The following is a 15,326-nucleotide window of genomic DNA, read 5'->3' as shown; positions in this document are numbered from 1 at the left end:
TTATATGATCATAATTTTTGAACGCTAAAATATTTTACTATGAAATTTAAAATTTATCGATGAATATAAGTCTAGTTAAAAATAATACAAAAAATATTTCATCAAATTGTTGCTCTCACGTTTGGGGCAGGTGGGGCTAAATTTTGGGGGCTTTTTTGTTCCCAAGCTCCAATCATCGCAATTTTTTGCAAAGCATCCTTATTTGACATAAGTATAAACATATAAATGTTTGCTCCATGTCTGGAAGTTTGCTATCTCAAAGACCAAAAAATGCTTTGGGCGCCCCTGATTGTCAGTGTGTGTAAAAGTTCAGATTGGCTGTACTGGAAAAGTTGAAACAATTTTTCAAGAGTTACTAAGATTTAGTTGAGTGTAATACACTTTTAATGTTAAATTGTTAAGCTTAAACTCTATGTGACGCGTTTTTTTGGTTCTTGTTTGTTTTGTTGTTTTTTTGTTGTTTTATTGGGAAAAAACGCAGGGTCCATTTTTTTTTTTGGAAATATATAAAAACTCATTATTTAAGCTACTAAATGTAACTTTAATGGCAATATCTTAAGTCATCTCAAAGACCAAAAAATGCTGGCGACGCCCCAGTATATATGCATATATATATATATATATATATATATATATATATATATATATATATATATATATATATATATATATATATATATATATATATATATATATATATATATATATATATACATAGGCTGACCACTGTTTTTTTTAAAAAAAGAGTATATTTCCTAAACTCAATGATAAGCCGCAAAAAAGGACCAGATTTTTATGATGGAAATCAGAATATATTTTTCTGGTAATGTAAATATATATAAATTGTTTAAAAAGGCAAGTAAAATCATGTAAAGCCAATATAATCAGTTAATACTTTTTAAATGAATCTGTTTTAACAATAGTTTTTAGAACGTCTTACGTTTTTTATAACTAATTTTTATTTTCTTTAATTTCTTCATAATATTAATTGCATGTAAGACCTATGGTGTTTTTATTTTCATTACACACTCAACTGTGCTAGTTTTCAAATGGCGTATTTCTTCCGCCCAATATTGACAGACTAAGATAAACAAATATTTGCATCCTGAATTAGTTCATTTTACAGTAAATACAAATCCGACAAGCATTTCCAGCAGCTGAAGCTTTACTACTGCATTGGCATTGTTTATATCTCCCAAAATAGTTTTCCGTCTAAAAATTACAGGAACATATCCATCCTTTTTGAATAATATTTAAATCAGTTTTAATGAAACAATAAGAGTTAAAATTTTCATTATAACATTTGAAAGAAATAGGTAATGGTTTGGATATATTAGGAAAATAAACCAACTTGATTACAACATGTTCACAAGTTTAGATTTATGTCCAAAAACAAAAAAAACAACCTTTAAAATAGTTTATCATAGGTAAGATATTGATTCTTTAAATTTAAATTTGTTTGTATCCTTGTATTAATCTAGTCATATGAAATGAATGATTCAAGCCACTTTAAATCATAATTAGTTTTGGTTATTGAAATCACCTCCTTAACTGTGTAACTGTTTAAACAGATCTGCAAAACAGTTTTAGATTTGAACTAGTTTTCGATTATATTTTACAGTTTATTTTCAAAAATAAAATTTTAACTCATTTTAACAAAATTTTTACTGATGTTAAATTCCTAAACATTTAAAAAATCTATATTTTTTTCATTATCATATAAAAAAAAGAGTATATGAGGGAAATTTTAGAAAAAGAAAGTTTGAGGTAATTTTTAGAAAAAGAAAGTAAAAAATTTTACTTCAATAAAAATATAATACTCTAAAAAAGAGTACGTCTGGTCACCCATATATATACATATATAAATATATAAATATTTTGGATGAAAATTAGATAGTTGGACCCACTCAGAAATAATGGGTCCAACTACTTTTACAATGAGTTTTTGGACCTAGTCTAGAAGAGAAAGAGCATCATTAGAAGAACCAACCTAAAAATGACAAAATATTCCATACAGGGACAAATAAGAGATTTGTAGAGGTAGAAAAGGGAATCAGGAGTAAGAATATGGCGAGCACAATAATAAGAAGGAATTTTAGTAGACTCGGATTTAGCAATCGATTGTATATATGGTTTACATGAAAGGACATTAGTAAACGATAATCCAAGAAGACTTAAAGAAGAGGACTTAGTGAGAGGTTGCTATTTATCAATATAGCAATAGTAATATTATTGCGATAGCTGTTTGCTGTAAATAACTGAATTCGTTGGAGTTAAAATTTACAAGCGACTGTGAGCCCCATTCTGTTACTGAAGCGAGATCAGATTCAAGATCGGCTGCCGGCTTCTAAGCGATCAAAAAGAGAAGACTTTTAGAAAAAAAGTCAAGACAGGAGTATAAAGTTAAGCTACCAGCAAAAAGAGCTACTTTAAATATAAGGTTGTCTGGGAGATCATTAATGTAGATAAGAAACAGGACCCAGTATAGAGCCTTGAGGTACCCCAGAGGTTACTGGAAATGAAGAATAGTGTTGGCCTTCAAGGATGACTTTAATAAAGCGATTGAAAGAAATTTTATATAAATTCAAAAAAAAATTTAAACAAAGATATACTTATAGAAACTCATTTTCATTTTTTTATTTTTGATATAAAATTTTGATATAATTTATTTTATTTTTAATTTTGATATAAAAACTGTAGTTTTTCTGCAATAAAATCTAAAAAACGATTAACACAAAAGATAACCATGCCAAGTTAAAAACACTGATTTGTAATTTTCTATCTAAAGAGGTTTTAAGGCACCATATTATTTATATATATATCCATATATAGTGAGAGAGTAAGGATATTTTTAAGTTATTAAGTGGTTTCTTATTGTTCTTCTTGTTGGTAATCGATTTTGATTAGGCTCTCCATACAGAGAGAGGGGAGGGGGCAGAAATAAAACCTGAACCAAATTAGTAAAATGGAAAAAGTTTAATGTTCCTTTTGCAATTATGTCTAAATACTGAACTTGAACAACAAAGCATGTTAAAAAATTTCGCAAGTGCCCTGATATAGTGCTATATGAAAATGTATAAGTAATTAAATCATATAATTAGAAAGAACATGCAGATTAAAAAATAAATTATGAATAAATAAATTACAAATCATCCGATGAAGGTGGTCTGGGAAATTCAGTAAATAATAATAATTCAAATTTTTTAAATTTTCCTTGAAATTAAGTTTAGTAGGGATTTTTGTTATAAGGGCCTACTAGCGATATATATATTTTTGACAAATATAACAAACAAACAATGTGAGACTGAATTACTACACATTATACAAATGCTCATTTCTTAGAGCATTTGAAGTCTGATATTAAATTGACATGGTATTATATACTTATATATTTACATTATCAAAATTAAAGCGGTAACTTTCTTATAGGATAAGAATAGTTTCTGTATTTTATGAGAATATCACAGTTATTAGCAAGTACAACCCGTCCCGCCAAGAAGAGGGGAGGGGGCGAAAGAGACACTGTCCCGAGTGACAAATATCCAAGGGGCGCCAAATGAAAAGAAGGTTCCTAATAAAAAAAAAGATCCTTCATCTATAATATAGGAAAATTTGAATAAATAAGGTCGCCAATCAGGGTTGCTGTCCCAGGCGGCGCGACGACTATTGGCGGCCCTGAGTATAACATGACAAATAAATATTTCCATACAGTATGTCATATAACAAAAGATATATAACTAACTTATAGCTAAATTTCGTTAAATTAGTGTTTATACATGTATTTGTGCTTTAAAATGATCATATGCTAAAAGTACACTAAAATAAAGGAAAACTATTCCAAAATTAATGCCAAAAAAAACTAAAAAATTACTTAAAAAAAGCAGAAAAACCCCAAAAAAACCCCAACTCTAACTTTTGCAACTCTAGCACCGGTTATAAAAGCACAGGTTGTCTGTACTGGAAAGATTTAGTTAGTGCAGTGTCCGTAGTTTTGGTTTTAATGCTTTGTTTGAAGCGATCTAGTACATTTGATAGTGTCTACTGCAGCTAAGTAAGGTTTCTGATCGTATTGCTTTATTTTAATTTTTTGTTTTTTTTTGTTTTTTTTTTGCTATTACATTTATCATATAACTCCGTCTTAAAGAACGTTGAGGCAGTAAGCTGGTAAAAAGTATATAATAATTACAGCTTGTAATTATTGTTACATTGTTGTTGTTTTATATTGATGCTTCACAACACTTTTACTATATTTATGCTTCAGAACACTTTTTTTCTTTTACCAATGACCTCTCATGAAACCAAATAAATAAATTTATTGCAAAGTTAGCGTCTGCTAATGTTGTTTTTTAAATTAAAAAAATTAAAAAAAAAGCATTTTTTTAAAGAATATACAAAAAAAATATACCGTAAAATCGCCTAAGTTTGGTCAGCATGTAACTTCGGTCTTTTAAGAAAAAAAATTAAAAAAGCATGCAAAACTCAAATTTTACAAAGATGTTTTTCTCAAATAATATTTGTAATTAGTTATAATCGATACACACCATGGTATTTTATTTAAATAAAAAATTTGTTCATAACTTCAAAATTAACTGAAGGTTCTTTGAGTTCTACAAAATATCAAGCTTGTGAAATTTTTTTTGGAATAAAATTACAGCTCAACTACAATTATGGATGCTTTGCAAATCCTGTGGCGATAGGTTGTGTGGATCTTGCTGTTCTATTATGGTCAACGATACGTGCAAAAATTTCCAATAAACATACAAAGCTCATTTAAAGCAAAATAGTGTTTTTTTGTTAATTGAAAAAACCTTTTTAAACTAATTGAAAAATATATTTTTAATTTTATTAACCAGTTGCGTAACAAATGTGATAATGGCCAAATTAATAAAATAGTCGATTAATTAAATAAAAATTAAAAAAACTACTACTTATATTTAAAAAGGCCTTTTTTTATGTGCTCCTTCTTGTTTTCTTTGGTGCCCCAAAATACTTTTTTTTTTTTTGAGCTCGGGGCAACGCCCTCCTCAGTTACTGGTTTTCCCTGAATTTATATCATAATTTTACAATAAAACAACATTTGTTTGTGCTACGTTATTAGTATTTATATGGCGGCCGAACTTATGAGATGGTATTGAAAGTTCGGTCAAAGTAGATGTTTTCATTTTAAATTAAATATTGAGTACTAGTTTTTAATTTTCATTTTTTTATTTTTACAATATCAATTATCAATATAAGTTTCTGTATGTTTCAGGAAAAGAAATTGAAAATTTTTTATTTATGCGTGATAAATAAATGTTCAAAGCATAAGTTACCGAACTTAGGCGATTTTACGGTACTTAATAAAATTTTGATGATTGCTAAATAAATAAAGATCTAAAAAAATTTTTGCATTTCTAAATTAAGGTTTAAAAGATTGGTGTTATAATTTAGATGCCCGGGAAAGGTTGGGCATACAGGAAGCAGAAACCGTTGGATCCAGATTTGCAAATAAATTATATGGTATCGTGTGATTAAACTTTATTTTATTTTCCTATACCTATAGCTATAACATGTACTAACATTACAAAGGGTTTTCAAAAAACTGGTGTATACCCGTACAATGCAAACATTTTTGCTGATTATTTTTTACCAACATTTGTTACAGACCGTATAGAACCAGCAAATCTCGTATCTGAGCTATCACACAGAGCGCATTCTGAAGTACGTGTAACATTATCTTCAGGTTAATCTGTCAAAAATAGTATTAATAAAGAGACAACGTTACTTATTCCTGAAACTCCTTAAGCATTTTCTCCAGAAACTGCGCAACCTTACCCAAAAGCAGCTCCAAGAAAGATATATTTGATATAGACGAAGAAAAAGGAAAGCTGCTTTTCTAACAGATACTCCAGAAAGAATGATACTAAAACAGCAGTAAACTAAGAAACTTAAAAAAGTTGAGAAACAAAAAAAATTATCTACCTGGGAATCTCTTTCAAATAATAATAAAGAGCATGGTAATAAAGAGACTCAGTTACATTGTATATTAAAAAAAGTAAAGAAACAAATAAACAAAAAAACTGAGAAGAAAATTTTTTTTCTTCAATCGATGGTTTCATTCAAAATGTGATTCACATTCTGGTCAAAACTATATTTGTATTAACTGCAAATGAAAATTGAAGACTATCATTAAGTGTTTAGTTATTGTTTTATCATAATATTAATAAGTTATGTTTAAAAATGTGTTTAAAAATTTGTGTTTAGTTTTAAGATTGAAAAGTTTTGTTTTGTTTTTATTTTAGTCTTAAAAATAATATTTTAATATTTTTTTATTCATATCTTAAATAATTTGTTAAAATTGAAAGTATATATTTAATTTATAAGGAAACTATGTTTTGGTTTTATAACACAGTTAATAGTTGTCACAGAAATACATTTTTTTTTTTATTGCTCAACTTACCCCGCTAGGGTAGGTTGAGCAGCCTAATAAACTTTAGAATATATTTTTTTAAACAAATTCAAAAAAGTATTTTTGTCTCAACCATTTTTTAGCAGATCAAATTATCTTTCTAATAGTGAAAAAATTATATTAATCCTATGTACCGTTCAAGAGATCTGTTAGATTTAGTAAAAATTGCCCAACTAGCCCCACCCTACCCTAGTGTTCTTTTGACCTCTAAAATTTGTTGCGTTCATTTATAAAATGTTTACATGTACAAATTGTGTGACTTTACTTGAAGGAATTTTGTGACTATATACTTTACTTGAGTAAAGTAACGTTCATCATTTATATTAACGGAATTGTTTAATCAATAAGAATTTTGGTAAAAGGATTCATTTAATTAACTTCTATTGCTTTTTTTCAAGTATTGTGTGTTAATTAATTTCTATTGCTTTTTTCGAGTATTGTGTGTTAATTTCTATTGCTTTTTTCAATTTTTTTGTTGATTTGTTGAAAAGTTTGGAATATTTAAAACCTGGTAAAATAGAAACTTATATCACCCTAAAAAGTAACGTATTTTCCGAATCTTTCCCTAACTACAAATTTTGTAAGTAGACACGCATTAAATCAACTTTATTACCGTAAACAGGGGTTACTTAGAACGTTTTTGAGATATTTTAACTTGCTCTTCCTTCACTATTGACAATATTTGATATTTAACAAATGAATATAGAGGCTAAGATTGACTCTTACATAATTCAAAATCAAAATAATATTTAAATAAAAGGATTTTGTATAATATTAATTTAAATAGTCATTCAAAGTTACCCCACAAATGGGGTAACTTTGAATGCGTTTTTTTGTAAAAGCAAAACCTATTCAAAAACGAACTGTTTTGTTTAAATATTTAATAAAAAAAAACAGTCAAGTTTCACACTAATTCATTTTTGCTAAAATAAAATAATATTATTTTATTTTAGCAAAAATGCAAGTGGAACATCTTTACATTTTGCAAAGAAGTCCTAAAAAAAAAACTTTCAAAAAGGGCAAAAAGAATTTTTTTTTTTTCTTCCCTTTGAGCCTGCCTTCCTTTAACTATTGTTTTAACTAACATGATAACAGTTTTGTCGTCTATATCATGCTTTTTCAAATCAAACATATTTGAAAAAGCATGATATAGACGATAATTTTTAAAATCAACATAAAACGATAGTTAAGTAAATTAATTACTGCTTGGCTTACTAAAATTACAACTACTATCTGGCAAATGATTGAAGATTATACTTATATCTAATGGGTATCCCATATTTCTTTCAAAACCACTAAACTACTAAGTTGCTGATTACCTTTTGATCTGAAAAAATGTAATGTTTATAAGCAAAGAAAGAACAAAGGAGATTTATTTTTGTAATTGTCTGTTCTTTTTTTGGCACAAAGGTTTTTGATTGATCAAGTATTTTCCTCTAATACTATTAAAGAGGTCCATACAATGTAACATCATGAGGTTGCAATAAATGGGTAGAGATACCAGTTATATAACAAGATACTGTTTTCCTCGCAATATGATACTATTTTCTTTAGTAAATTCAAGTACCTTTTCACTGTATAGATTGCTTAGATTATAACTAATAGGAACTTTAACTCCTACAATTTGACAAAAAACAAAAACAAACCAGTTAAAAGAGTGAATAGAAACAAACCGTCCAGACTTTAATTATATTGTACATTAGGTGGTCCACTTTTGGTCCTTGTTGTTCATAAATGGTCAGCTTTATAAACATAACCAGAGACAATTTGACTAGAAGCACATTTTTGTATATTTGTATAATATGGATTTTCCATGTGTTTTCGGATTAAGTTTTTAAACTCTATTATGCAAGGTGGTAACTTGCACCCAATGAACATCTAATGCTTTCATCTTATAATGTTTATTGTTAACATAAAATTTGAAAACTGGCACTCAGTATAATTTATATACTGCCTTAAGTCAGTTTTTTTTCGTATAAACGTGGGATAGTACTGCTATGAAATGCTAAACAAAAACAAATTTAAAGATAAATAACAGTACTTTCAACAAACTTAATTCAACACAATATTGAATGTTCATACACATATTACATGACATATTTTTCATACAAGATTTAAAATTTATTAGTGTTTTGCAAAAAAATTATTTAGATACACAGACAAATATAAATATATATATAAATATATATATATATATATATATATATATATATATATATATATATATATATATATATATATATATATATATATATATATATATATATATATATATATATATATATACAGTGCCGGTTTTAGCACTACCAGCGCCCTGGGCGAGATTTCTACGGTGCCCCTTGCTCAATTTAACCCCATTCAAAAAAAAGGCAAAAGGTAAAATAACCAATTAGTTTCGCCCCTTCATATTCGGCGCCCTATCCTAACGCCGCCACTGTATATATATATATATATATATATATATATATATATATATATATATATATATATATATATATATATATATATATATATATATGTATATATATATATATGTGTGTGTGTGTGTCGATGTAGACACACACACATATGTTTATATATGTATGTATCTATATATATATATATTTATATATATATATATATATATATATATATATATATATATATATATATATGTATATATATATATATATTTATATATGTGTGTGTGTCTACGATGTAGACACACACATATGTTTATATATGTGTATGTGTTTATGTTTATACACACACGTATATAAATATTTATATACGTGTGTTTTTTGAGAAAATATCCGATATATTTAAATCGTTTTTTAAGGAATAATAAAAACCAATAAACAAAGTAAAACTTTAAATAATCAAAATATAAACTATTTTTAACATTTTGATGTTTAATGTTTGAACAGATTCATATAAGTACTTGCCATAATTACAACTTGAAAAAAAAATAGATTTGTATTCAAAGTTACCCCGCTATTGAAAGTATCCCCGGTTTTACTAGATCCTCTTTATCGGCAACAGAAGCATCTAGCTCAACTTGTAAACTTTAAAGATCGTTTTACTCATGCAAAACCACTTTTATTCGAAATAAATATTTTTAATATTATACCAACTAAGTATTTTTTATGCTTTTTGCTTTATATTCAAATGTAAGATAAACTTAACTCCTATATCTTTTCAAAATTTATATGCAATAAAATCCAAAAACAAATATGATCTAAGAAACGATAACTTTATTTATCAACATTATTCGCATACAAATTTTGGAAGGTCTCTTATATTATACCGCGGAGCTATTCTGTGGAACCAAATAGTACAGTAACACCACTGTTGCATATTTTCAATCTTTCTTTAAAACAAGGAATATTTCCAGAAAATTTTAAGACTGCACTGATTTTTAAATCGGGTGATTCTTCTAATGTCTCTAATTATAGACCTATCTCCATTCTTCCTTGCTTCTCTAAAATACTGGAACGAATTATGTAAAATAGGCAATTCTCTTTTCTAGAAACAAATAATACTTTATATAACAAACAATTTGGGTTTAAAAAAGGTCGTTCAAATGATCATGTTATTCTTAAACTTGTTCATGATACTTTTCGTGCTTTTGATAAAAAAGAGTATATAAGGTATTTTTATAGACCTTAGCAAAGCCTTTGACACAGTTGACCACCATATCTTATTAAAAAACTAGTTAATTACGGAGTCAAGAATGCAAATATAGTTTGGTTTAAAAACTACTTGTCGAAGGAAGCAGTATGTTTCTTATGATGGTGGTACAATTGAAAATAAGACAATCACTTGTGAGTTTTGTCAAGGATCCATTTTAGGACCGCTTTTGTTTTTTATATACATTAACAACAATACCAAATTATTTTGTTCCCATAGAAATATAAAAACTCTATTTAAAACAGTCAACAAAGAACTGTTAAAAGTAACTGAATGGTTTAATACAAATAAGTTGTCATTAAATTCAACCAAAACTACCCGGTGGGAAATCAGCTAGTAAACAGTTAGCTATAGTTGTAACGATGAAGACAGCAATTTGGTCTCGAGGATTGCTAGCTTTTTTAAGTTAGCAAATAGCTATCCATATTTGTAAAGATAAAGACAATAATTTGGCTACGTGGATAGCTTACCTAACAATATAAAAACCCACTGGCTATTGTACCTAGCGTCATATCGTAATAAAATTGCTGTCTAAAAAAATGTGATATGTAGCTATCAACCAGCTATAGATATGTAAATATTTTGTAGCTAGCTACAAAGCTACGATATGTAGCTAGCGACACATTACTACAAAATCGCAATGTTTAAAGTTCAATCATTCTCATAATTATAATAGTTATAATAATTATAAATAGGCTTAACAGAAAAAATCGAGTTTTTTTAAAATTTTAAAGACATTAGGAAAAAAATAAAATAAGAAAAAAAATTCCCTTAAAAAATTCTTTTTTTTAACATCATATTTTGCTGTTTAATAAATATAATTTTCCATAAATTTACAATTAAGTTAATGGCCGGAGCAAGAAGAAGGCATTGATTTGCCATATCGCCGAGCACCGTGTTACAATTTATAATTTTTACAAAGTTGTTTCAAGAATATGTACATATTCTTGAAACATATACTACATAGTTATACTATATAGTATAAAAGAAAAATTGAATAAATGTTTACAAAAAAATAAAGTAAGATATCGTTTAATACATAATATAAAATAGATTAGGTAAAAGTAAGAGTGAATATATAAAACTTTATATAAAAATATATAAAAGATAAAGTAAGATATCGTTTAATACATAATATCATAAATAGATTGGTTAAAAGTAAAAGTGAATATATAATAATTTTCCGCGATTCTGAATTGAATTAGAATTTTGTTTAGAATAAGATTTTGGTATAACAAAGTTGTTTGCGGAAAATTTTGAAGGATATTTATGGTGTATTTCTTTAAAATAAGTTTCAAATATTTTGGGGGATAGTCCATATTTTGTTTTATACATGAACTGTAGAACAAGATGGATATTAAGTTTGAAAATATTCAGGGCACCAATTATACGTAAAAGAGGTTCACAAGGAATCGCTCTAACATCTCCAAATACGATTCTAAAAGCATGTTTTTGCTTGCTATAAAGTTTTTTTTAACTTAGTGCGATTAGTACTTGCCCACATGATGTTGCCGTAAGTTAAGTAACTATGTATAAAGGAAAAATGTAAACTTTTTAAGGACTTAAAATTTAAAAGTGGCTTAACTCTATAGATCATGCCAATTTATTATAAGATTTTTTTTTCTATAGAATTTATATGAACTTTCCAAGATAGATTTTCATTAAAGTTCACACCTAAAAATATTTACAGATGTTTTTAATGTTTGCTTTAGATTGCTATAGTTGTTCTCTAGTCGCTGGCTTTTCTCACCGGGAAAGTATATATTTTTTTCGTCGTCTTTATCAAAGATAAGATCTTTGTGATAAGATCATACGATCTTCTTGAAGTCTGGCCGGTACTATTTAATTATAAATTTTATTTTATATTTTGGCTAACGGGACATGTAAATAATACACCTTTAATTTACGAAGTTTGTAAATTTTGGGTAAATAATGTACGGCAAAACATAAAAATAAAATTAAAAAAAAAAACTAACGAGACGAAATTCTTCAAAAGCTCCTAAATGTTAGCATTTGGAATCAATTTATAAACACTCAATGAAGTTTCTAGGTGTTCTTCTTGAAGAAAATGTCACATAGATAAATCACATAAAACTAATCGAAAATAAAGTTTCTAAAAACATTAACAAACTTGATAAAGTAAAACCTTTCCTAAATCAAATTTGCTTAATTGTTATCTGAATTATGCTAACATTGCTTGTTAGCACCAATAAAAAAAACTAAACAGACTATTCAGCAAACAAAAACATGCCATAAGAATAATATCCAACTCATTCAACACAGTCACACAGTCACATCACATCAGTCACAGTCACAGTCACATCAACACAGTCTCTCTCATTCAAAACCACTATTTATTAATCTAAAAATTTTAAATGTTTACCAAATAAATATATTTCATCATTTAATTTTTATGTACAAAATTAATAACGATTGGATACCAATATTTTAAAAACGGTATTTTAAAAAATACAGCACAAATATCTTACTAGACATGCAAACAACAATTATATTCACTTTGAAACCACTAAGTTTTCTATCACAGCTAGCCTCCCAATTATGGAGTATAGTAATTAGAAACGATATCAAGACGCTTGCAAACATAAAAATTTTAAATCAAATCTAAAAGAAATAATTTTAATTAATCAAAACATGAAGGGTTTCTTCTAGAGCTATATTTAGTTATTGGTTTTTAAAATATTGTATAGTATATTTTCATTTTACTTGCAAAGATTTAAAAAATTCGGTTCTTTAAAAAGTTCTTATTTTTTATTTTATATTTTCTTATTTCATAAAACTAAAAATTTTTCTTAAAATTTTTAATTCTTTTCATTATATTTCTTAATTCGGAATTCTTAATCGTAATAATTGAAAACTGTTTTATATAATTTTGAATACTTTTTTCGTTTGTTTGTAATTTATTTTGCTTTGTGTTTATTTATTATTGAAAATGATTTTTGTAATTTATTATCTTTATTTTTATTTATATATATATATATATATATATTTGACAACATTTTTAATGACTATATTTTTAATGGCTATATTATTTACGATTATTGGGGGCTTGGCGATAAGACTATTTTGTCTTCTTCTTGCCCCCATTTTTATAATTTACAAATACGCGAGTTGAATTATTTTAAACGGCAAATTTATAATAATAATAATAATTTTAAAAAATCTTATTTGTATTTATGTTTTTTTTAAAAGTGTATACTTTTCATTTTATATTTTTTGAAATAATTGGTTTATTATCATTCTATTGTTAAACGGTTCTCGGTGACAGGATCTTACGATTATCTTCTAGTTTCCGTATTCTCATATATTATGTATAACGACATTTTACCAGAAAATATTGTTAAAAAAAATTAAAATAAAAAAAATAAAAACATCGAGATGTAACCCAATTTTTTTATTTTCTTTTATGGTAAACTAATCAAAATGTTAAAAAAAATCTTTGTTCATAAAAGTATTTTTTATTATAACTTGTTTGAAAAATTCAAACAAGTTAGCTTACAGCAAAAATTTTTACAAATAACATTTAAAGTTTTTACAAAAAACTTACGTAAACGTACAACATGGTCAAAAAATATATTTTCTCAACGCAAAACTATTTTCGGATTTTCTTAAAATATGAGTTATTATTTATAATATAGAATTCTTTATGATAATTTAGAACTACCAAAAATGAAAATTGCCTTAAACTTTATCGCTATAAGCACTTATTTTAAGGTGTCGCAGAATGAAACCCCACCCATGGAAATTACAAATTTAAATACATATTTTGATATTGTTTTTATTTTTTTCATAAAAGAATGTAGAACATTTATTTAAGTGAGGACGACATTTTACTTTTGAATTGAAAAGTTATTTACTTTTAAATAATTCAACTTTGTTAAAATACCAGTTTAATTAGATAATTCATCCGTCTTCACATGAAAGTAGGTTCTGCAACTATTTATTAACAATAATAACTATTTATTAATAATAATAGTATATTTATTAATAATAATAGAATAAATAATTTGTAAGAATAAATGAATATTTCTTGTGACCATGGTTAGACGAATTTTTATGTGAAAAAAAAATGTGCACGTAAAAGGTTTTTATTTGTATAAATATATAGATATAGAATAATTAGGCTGATATATCCAGCTTTAAATGTTGTACATAAAAAATAGTACATAACACTTCATATCTTTTTTAAAAACATAAGCTTTATGATAAAGATAAATCAACTAATAGATAACATCAGAAAGTTATAGAAGCAATGCAAAAATAATAAGTTGGCATTGTAATTTAATGGTAGACATAATACCAAATGCGAATAATGAAACTTTCTTGGCTTTGACATGTGGTTTCAGAATCAAACATTAGAATGGCTAAATAGTAAAACTGATGAAGTAAGAAAAGAATTACTTGATTGTTCAAGAACCAATGATAAAAAAAAATATGGGTAAAGGAAAAAAGTTCTCAAAAAAGATAAAGCTATGCATCTTATAGCAAAGTAAGAAGAAAAAAATATAGAAGAAATTTAACTATACCAAGAAAAAAATAAAGCTTATAATAACTTAATAAACTTAAATATAAGAGGATGGATTTCATTGGAAGAAGCTGAGGAAAAAGTTTGTAATATAGAAAAATCATTAAAATTAAAAGTACTCCTTGCTCAACTTAAATTTTATTTTTTCATCTCCGGTGTGGAATGTGAGTCACATGTCACATTGTGACAAAAAAACTTTTTTTTTTTAATTCGACTTGGGAGGAATTATACGAAAATCTTACTATTGTCATTTGAGCAAATTTAATACCAAACAAACAATCTTTAAGTAATTTGAGTAATGATTTTAAACCTTGTGTATTACGTGATGTGAATGTTAAAAGCAAAGAAAAAGAATTGATGGAAAAAATTCAGGATACAAGATAAGATACAATACAAGACTGAACAAGTTAATAAAGCAACAAAAAAATATTCCTTATCAGAAAATTTTAACATTCCATCTAATTTTGTAGGTATTTATGTGAAAACTATTTGTTGCCGACAACTTTTTTTTTATATTAAGATAAATTTTAGATGTTATCTTTAGGTATTTTGATGTTTTGGACCTGTGTTATTTGGATCTGAGTTTTTCACTTGATAAATATTGAAAAAAATTTAAATAAAAAGTTCAAATTAATTTTTTCTGAATAATTAGGAACATGGGGCAAG

This window comes from Hydra vulgaris, chromosome 06 (assembly GCF_038396675.1).
Source record: "Hydra vulgaris chromosome 06, alternate assembly HydraT2T_AEP".
Classification (NCBI taxonomy): domain Eukaryota; kingdom Metazoa; phylum Cnidaria; class Hydrozoa; order Anthoathecata; family Hydridae; genus Hydra; species Hydra vulgaris.
Note: the sequence above shows the minus strand (reverse complement) of the source record.